Here is a 9,254-nt window from a genome sequence, read left to right as displayed (position 1 = left end):
ATTCTTTACCCAGCATTATGTCAAATGTGTTACCGTGTTACCAGTTCTCCCAAAATAAATCTGAAAAATTATGTACATTTTACCTACATTTAACTTTCTCGCAAAATTAGCTTCTAAAAAGAAATATGATTGAAAATGCAGTCACACTTGTATTTGACGAAAATGTATAACGCGAAAATTGACACACATTAAAACTGGTTCCCCATGACGTTTTTACATGATGCTGTCTCGGATTCCAATGTTCCAATGAAATGAAACTATCTCTTTTCAAGTCAGGATGGCACACACACCAATGGCATTTTAGGAAGTAACATGCAACATCGTCGACATTTTCCAGTGGTCTAACAATTGTTTCCATACGTATATCTAATTAGACCCCTATAAAGGACAGAAAGTAAAATTGATAACTATACATGTACAGGTTTGTGTTTACAGTCGTTCAACAATTAACAAAATATTTCCTAAAGTTGAAAAGTTTCCTTATATCTTCATCTTTCTACAAAACACAGCTAATACCATTTTGTTCTTCTAGTAGCTTTCAAAAGTTAGTAGCTTTCTTGAGTAATGTATTTACCTTATTGGAACTGTATGCAAGCCGGAGTTTTGTAGGAACAACGCTTGTGTTCAGTACATTTCATAAAACGACCGTCTAAAATGCATATATCATGCAAGCTGTAAATTAACCAAACAAAACAGCAATTTCAAAATATATAGACAGTAGTAAACCAGTCAGCTTAATTAAAGCGATCGGTAACACAGATGGATGCTCCCCGACATTACTGTAGCATAAGGGGATTTTCAGTCACGAGGGTTATGTTAAGCAGAATGTGGTCAGCAAGAGTTATGGTTCTTTAACACTGCACTCCTTCTCATTGATCTCTATGAATATGTAAAGTATGAAGTCAATAGCTTACATAGTCTTTGAGTTATGCGCCGAACAAGGTTTTTCAAATAAGGGAGATAATTCAAAAATGGGACCACCTAGTAGTCGAACATTTGAAGTGCCAAACATTATCACCTCTACGCCGTTTGTCTTATTAAATGATATTTCTTGTTTAAGATTCTAGAGAAGTAAATAAATACCAAATATTATGATTACAGATTACTAAAAATAAATATCTTTATATTGTTATACTTAAATGCAAGCATTTATTGGCATATATATATATATATGTTTAAGTCTCTGTGCTGAATCCCTTATAAGTAACCCACTAGGACAATATCTCGTCCCGCATACGTTTAGTTGGACTAGAAATAAAAATAAAACCATAGAAGCTCTTGAATCACTATTGACCTAAACAATTCTAATTACACGATTAAGTTCTTTTTTTTATAAAACTTAAAGCAATAAATCAAGTTGAACATTTCGATGTTCGTTCATGCAAACTAGCGTATTTTGCGTGCGCTCCAAATGATATCAATTGGATGCGCAAAGACCTCGAGGACAGCAAATAACTACAAAAATATGACATTAAACATCACCGTCAACAGTAAAAAATATAATAACCTTGACGTAAGAACAACCCAAACTACGATCAGTGACTAAACATTTCAATATTTGTGCTATCTGTCGATCGTGGATTATTAGAATCCTTGTATTAAAATTTCAATGTTCAATATTATAATGATTATACAGCTATTTCCATTTAAGATCTATATCTTTAAATCAGAAACCGAAAGTATATACAATGAGTTTATCAAATTAGTATCACTTATTATCAATCTTTACGCGTGAGATAGTTTTTGTTTAAGCGCACTTAAATACAAAGGAATATACCAAACTAAGGTTATCCGAGATCATGGAATGTGAATCATTTTATTTGATATAATAAGTTTATGTATACTGTGGTAAATGTACGCTGTATTTCTCTAAACATATGTGAAAAGGAAGTAGGTTATAAACTTCAAAACTATCTGTTTCCGGAACGTAAGTCGTAAACTTTAACTATGTAAGTACATTCGCTTTTTATTTAATGTTTTAAAATATAGATTTGAGATGTTCTGTGATTATATTATAAAAAATTTCTGTTGAGTTCATGACATTTAATTTGAAGCTTACAGTTACGGAAACATAGTATTTGACTTATCGAGTAATTCTACATTGTGAAAAAAACATTTTAAATTCAAAATTTAAAACATTATTGACTTGTGTAAAAGAAAGCAGTGCTTTTCTATTGCCTTAGAAAAATGATTCACAATGTTCTGATGTGGTAGCATTTGTCTGTGGTTATTTAAAGGCAGTACTAGCAAGTACATACGACGTAACCATGCCCTGATTATGTGATGCGATACAAACTTGGATTAAAAGAGGTCGCTTGTGGGGGTTTACTCTGTCCCTTCCAACATACCTGAAATACTGATACTCGTCTGTGCTTGTAACTTTCTCAACATCCGGTAGAGCGCTAATGAAGATTACCAGTCTAAATTTCACTTTTTGAAATTAACAAGACGAAAAACAACTATACTTACAACTCTGGATCTCGAATCTAGTTCAGATGAGTGTTACATCATGTCTTTTTCACGCTGGTACCAGCTATTATTCAGTGCTGAGCTATCTAACATCAATCTTGGAACATATGAAAATAGAAGTTTCCAAAAATACCCCAATTTGATAGATTAACTGTATGGTCTTGTCATTATCAAGATAAAATCAGGATATTCCGACATAATCATTATCTGTCTACTTAGACTAATGAATAAACTAGTAGATGACAGTTTTTGCCCGAGTTCACGAAAAAGCCAGCCGAAATATATCATTTTCTAAATAAGTGACGCACGTGATTCGACTACGAGCTCACTGAAGGAATCGACTTCATTAATGCAAGTATTGCAGTCCAGGCTTAAATCTACACCAAAACTGACGACATTGTACTTACAACAAAATAAGGTTGGTAATAATTGATGAACATTTTTTTCAATCTTATCATATTGTTACATTGTATTTTTAAATTGACTTATACAAATAATTAATGGAGACATTTTTCATGGACTTAAATATAAACTTGTCACCCATTTTGTCTCCCACATAAAGTGGGTGAGACATCTTGATTTAGTGTTGCCCTTATGTCTTTAAGTCTGTCTGTCTGCCTGTCTGTCTGTCTGTCAAAAGTTTGTCCAAGAAACTCTTTCAACAGTACAAGTCGGATTTACAGCAAACTTTAAAAAAGAATTCAGTGACGTTTGATTTGCCAATTGTTATTTTTAGTGGAATTATATCCCTTTATTTGAAAGATTTTTTTAACAATGTTTTGGTCACTTCACTTTATTATTGGGTGGATTCCCACCAAACCTTACAACAGTGACCAGTGCCAAGCTTCATTGTGCATGTTATTGGCCTTTTCCGGTTCAGTGATTTTTTGGTGAGTTAAGGCCCTTAATTTGTCGATTTAAACTTGAAACTTCAAAAAGTGACTATTGCCAAAATAAAAAAGTGGAAAACCACGCCCAACACGACCTAAACGAAAATGCAGCCTTATTGTGCATATCGTAAGCATAGTTCGATGATTTTCAGTGGAATTATGATTCTTGATTCGACAAATTTTATGATGTTTTTGCCACTTCTCTTAATTAGATAAAATTGTTAGATTATATATTATTGGACGGATTTCCACCAAACCCTACAGGAGTGATTAATGCCAAGACTTATTGTGCATATTGTCCGAATGTTCCAGTTAATTTAATTTTAGCGGAATTGACCTTTGATTTCTTTATTTACAGTGTTTACACAGTCTACTTGACGTATACCATAAGGCTGAAGTTCACAAACCCCCAAGTTGTGTATACCATCGGCATGCTCCGCTTTTATGGTCCTCAAATGTTATGATGTCTGTGCTACTTTACCTATACTACTTTACCTATACTACTCCCCGCCCGCTTAGCTCAGTAGGTAGAGCCTTGGTCTACGGATCGTGGGGTCGTGAGTTCAATCCTCCGTGACTATTTGATAAATGACATTGTGTCTGAAACATTAGTCCTCCACCTCTGATTCATAGGGGAAGTTGGCAGTTACTTGCGGATAAACGAGATTGTGTCTGAAACATTAGTCCTCCACCTCTGATTCATGTGGGGAAGTTGGCAGTTACTTGCGGAGAACAGGTTCATACTGGTTTAGAATCAGGGAACACTGGTTAGGTTAACTGCCCGCCGTTACATGACTGAAATACTGTCGAAAAATGGCGTTAAACCCAAACAAAAATACCTATACTACTGGTTAAAATGGAGAGCCTAGTTGTGCATTTCGACTGAATGATATGGTTCAGTGTTTTTCAGTGGAGTCATGGTCCTTTACTAGTGGAATTTACAATGTTTATGTGTTATGTGGTAGGATACTAGTACGTAAGATTTTTCATAAAAACCTACCTCTAGGTAAACAATTTATTATAGTTGAAGGTTCAAATGTGTAAAGGATTTAAACGTGTTTTTACTTTATTTCAGATAAGAACAATACAAGAGTTTGCCTTTGAGGGTTTGGCTAACGTAAGTCCCGTTTATTTCAATCAAAACGAAATTGAAAGGCTTTGTAACTACTCATTTGTGGGTTTCGCAGGATCAATGACATTATATATGTCTCAAAACAAGGCATAAGTATTGTGGAGAAAGAAGCATTCCATCCACTCATTTCATTAGAAGAATTCTAACTCGACGAAAACCGGGAAAGAAACTATACAAATGCACAAGCACGAGTTATCACGAATTATACAAAATATGTTCAAATGTGTAAATTTAAGTGTTTTGAATAATTGCGCTCATTCCTTTTCATGTAACTTATTGGTACTTTGGCTGGCATTATGAGGGTAGGGGATAGTTAATTCGAAAATTTGCAATAATGCATAAAGACAAATGAAACAAGAAATATCTTTAAAAATGATGGTCGGCGAATTGTAATAAGGAAAGAAGTTTATAAATTTTTCATCTAACATTCCTCTTTCATCTAACATTTTTAAAATTGCAAAACTAAACAACGCACTTTAACAATTTAAATGGTTCTCTTTTAATTTTTCGCAAAGGTTTCGTAGGGTTGCAATTTTGTTTCGTTTATCCTTAGACGAATAATTACAGCAGTAGTTCGATGAAGATTCATAAAGTGGTTCATGAGAAGAGGTCATTAAACGTGTTTATATTTTTAGCTAAATTGGTCCCTATCCCCATTTGTAACAAAATAGCAGGAGACCTTACGATATTGTTACACATCGAGTTTGATAAAAATCCATTACATTTTAGTGGTTAATGCGAAGAAAGGCATATCTACTTTTAGCTATAGTGGTCCCTAATAGGGCCCAAGTTCCTGTATAAATAAATTTGGAAGAGGACCTTATAATGATGCTCCAGACCAAGTATGACAAAGATCCACCAAGCTGTTCATGAGACGCTGTATAAAGGCATTTCTAGTTTTAGCTCTAGCAGCCCCTAAAAGGAGTCAAATGTCTCAGCTGAACAAAGTTAGCATGCGGGCCTAATAAAGATGCTACAAATCAAGTTGATTAGAAACTAAAAATCAATTAAGGTTTTATATTTTTTTTATCTAAAAGCCCATGATCCCGCTTTAACAAATGCATATTCGCTATTCGTGAATCTTTGGACAATGACGTCACACCTATAAAAAAGTGAAGGTCAAGCAAAACATACAATTGTTATAATTTCAATATTTCTGTTTCATAAGCAAATTTTGACCGCATAAGCAAAGTTTGACCGTAGTTATATCACATAGATAAACTGTATGCAACGTACCTCCATTTCAGTGTAAAATGAGATTCAGTCATTATATAGCATATATATAATGAAACAGATTTCAACAGAGTTCAATACTTGTATACAATACTAAAAAAAATATTCATATATAACAAATCAGTTAAATAATTTGTAACAAATATATCAAAGCAAACAAGTACTCATTTTAATATGCAAACTGAACAAGTCACAAAAGCAAGAAACCTTTTCATATACAGACGACAACTGTAACAAGGAAAATCTTTTAAAAAGCACTTCTCTACATAAAAGACTCTTATCACACCCTTATTTATGTGATACGCAGACCGTATTCAGCTCTTTCTTTAATTTGATATATGTTGGTATTTGAACAGGTTGTTATCATATTAATTTTATTAAACTTACTTATTATTTTGAGATATATCAATATTCTTGCTAAATATACTGAGCCAAAGTTAGCTTTAAAACTGTGAGCAGCGTCGTTTAGGATAAACGCTTTGTCTACATTTCACTCAGCGTAGCACAGTCAACAGAGTGAAAGAAATTGACACTCTCGTCCAATCAGGCAGAGTGTTGCATAAATCTTCCGTTTTGATAAATTATCTATAATGCGTTATCAAGTAGTTTGATTGGCAAACTGAAGTCACGTGGCATGGGAAAACGAAAACGAATTTAGACGGCGTCGCCGAAAAAAAAAAAACATAAAAATACAATTATGAGAATTGTCAGGGTAAAAAATAACGAATGTACATTATATATTTAGCACTTTATTAAGCGGTATTTCCGGCCTGCAGTTTAAGTGGATTTTTCAATAAAAGCGTGTTCAATATCAGTTTCAAGGCCTAAAATTCTGAAGCAAAAATCTCCAAAATTGCTCATAAAGTAATTGAACATTTCGAAGCACGGTACTTGACCTAAACAACGGTCGTGAGATAAGTGTATCATAATCAGTTTTACTTTCTTTTCGCAAATTTGACCTGAATCTACATAGATTGATGACTGTTTCCGTTTTGACTGACTTTCGATTCCTCGGGTAAGATTTTAGGCCAGATCATCTCTAAGTATTCACAAGTATAAACGCACTCCTCTCATTTTTGCAAAACATTGTTATAATATGCATATACTCTCGTATATGTTGTCAAAGTTTCGATGTTCATTATGTATTACCATATACTCCAGTATAATCGCCCCCAACTCCTTAATAATTATATACCTTCTTGTACGTGTTAGAAATAAACTTTTGTTCTAATTTATATTTTCTATATATACATATACTGTGGTATATGTTGTAAGGGTATAATTATATTGCCGTTTATCCATGTGTATGAGCTTCGCTCTGATAAAGTATTACACTTCTTAGTCCCCTACCGATTAAACAATGGACGGAGGAAACTTATGGTTTGCCTCCCGTCCACCCGTCAGTGAGTGCGTCAGTCACACAAGGTTGAATCCAGCAATAACTTTAAACGTACATGATATTTTTCATGAAATTTGGTTATATGCATAAACTGTGCTTTGGAAAATACCTAGACCTTTTCATTTGTTGTTATGACACAAAAATATATAGTTGCTATAGCAACAAATAATTAAAAATATAACAAAAGATGGATTCTTCAATAATTTTAGCAGTACAAGGTGTTTTTATGAAATTTGGTAAATAGGTAAGACAATGTGAATAGCATGCACATTATTTTGTATTCTCCGAACGTCCGTCCATTCATTCATCTGTCTGTCCTTCTGTTACCTACAATTCTTGGATTCATTTATAAATTTAAAAATATATGATATTTTTGATGAAATCTGGGATACAGATATAATAAAGTATGTAGAATATACAGACGATTTTATTTATCCGTCTTTCTGTCTGTCCATCCATCAGACACAAAAGAATCCTTTGTTAACTTTTAAAGTGCAAAACTTGATTTATTGATCGTGGGATTCTTGGAGACTATGCAGTTTCAATATGAAATATGTGTTTCCCATGGCAGCACAGCAAATATAAAACACTCCCCGTCCGGTAGGGTATTTAGTGTTTTAACATTCTAGTTTATTTTGTTTCATATTATAAATACATGTATATACACATGTACCGTATAAGCATTCTTCTCCTAATAAACGCACCACCTTTCCTCCTCTCTTTTTACAAAAAATAAAATAAAGTAACAATTTAGTTCTGTAATTTTAATGTTCTGCTCTGTATACTTATGCAAATTATAAAATAAAATTTTAATGAGCCCCTAAAATAACCTCTTTTGTAAAATGCATATGCAGCTGATGGATGAATAAAGTACAAAAATATCAATTACATAAAATGTAGGTCCTATATAATTATTGATTTATGTCCCCTGTTTGCACTTAATTTATTTGTAAGTACTGAAAAGAGTTTTATTAAATTAAAATGCAAGCCACGTTACTCTCTGCTTTTAGCCTTTTCGTTTCATGATGATGTTGCAGTTTCAATGTCCAGGATGTATTCGGGGAACATACATCACTTTATTGAAAGCTCTTTTTCTCTGTTTTTTATTTATTTATTTTATTTATTTATTCATTTTTTTTTTTGTTGTTGTTGTTGGTGGTGGTGGTGGTTGTGGTGGTTTTTGCACGTAGCAGATACAGTTCAAACCAAGTACATTGGTAAGTTGAAATAGGAAATAACATATTTTTAAAGTTGGGAACAATATTAAAGCATTTGTGTTACCTCAAAATATGACTGTTATCAAGTACAGCCATTTTGCCTCTCAGCAAAGGAAATCCTGTCATAGGAATTCTATTTTGAAACAAGTTTAGACTAAAATAATTTGACATAAATACTATGTTTATTTTAGTAGAACGCACCAAACTGTTAAAAGAATGACATTTAATAAAACTTTCAAGTTCAACACTAAAATATTTATGAAATATGCAGACTATTTAACAAGCTCTACTAATCTAGAAGTGTTGAGCGACCTGTGGAATTTCCACTTTTTCTATTTTATTATCACAGCAGCGTTGTTTGTGCCGTGTGGCGGCCGTAAAAAGTCTCCCCGTACATTCAATCAGGGCTGTTATATTTCGATCTTCCCAGTTCGTTCAGCACGACTTTTATGTCGTGTTACTGGTACTGTTTAGTTTCTCAGCATGAACATTTCGGCCTGGGTGGTTCAATACTCCCGCTTTCATAGCTTTGGGTATTGTTTAATCACCCCTTGGATATGGTGCCTGCTTTTTAATTTTGTCTTTTGGCAGTTCCTATGATATGCAGGCTCCATAACCTCAGATCCCCTTTCTAAATTCCAGTTTTTTTAGTTCTGCTCATTGTTTTCTCGTTTAGGGCAAACACATTATTTTAACTGGGGACCATACGCCGCTTTTCATGGAATTACACGCTAGTGTAGCATTGAAGGTTCCATGTGCACCGCCGTATGAACACATCTGCGGATGTCTCTAAATTGTTTTTTGTACTTTTAGCATGTGTAAATGTTGAGTTCTGCTCAACGCGGGGCCAGAGAGCGTGGACGGTATCATGCATTTTAACTACCGTCCATGAACAGGCTCAATCAAACCGAGCC

This window comes from Mercenaria mercenaria, chromosome 4 (assembly GCF_021730395.1).
Source record: "Mercenaria mercenaria strain notata chromosome 4, MADL_Memer_1, whole genome shotgun sequence".
In the NCBI taxonomy this organism is placed as follows: Eukaryota; Metazoa; Mollusca; class Bivalvia; order Venerida; family Veneridae; genus Mercenaria; species Mercenaria mercenaria.
The sequence above is the reverse complement of the archived record's forward strand: the minus strand, read 5'-3'. Positions refer to the sequence as shown.